The following is a 210-nucleotide window of genomic DNA, read 5'->3' on the forward strand; positions in this document are numbered from 1 at the left end:
TTGTTGGCAAATAAAATGGCAAATAAAATGGTTTCGTAGACCAAACATATATCATATATTTCTTAGTTTATTTGATCGAGCCTCATCCTCAAGTCTTATTTTTATCTTTCGGGATAGATACAGAATTTTATGTATAGTGTTCTTTCGTTTAAACTATAAAAAAATATGGGGTCAGTTCTATTTCATATTTTACTAAACTATATATATATA

This window comes from Phalaenopsis equestris, unplaced genomic scaffold, assembly GCF_001263595.1.
Source record: "Phalaenopsis equestris unplaced genomic scaffold, ASM126359v1 Scaffold000107, whole genome shotgun sequence".
Classification (NCBI taxonomy): Eukaryota; Viridiplantae; Streptophyta; class Magnoliopsida; order Asparagales; family Orchidaceae; genus Phalaenopsis; species Phalaenopsis equestris.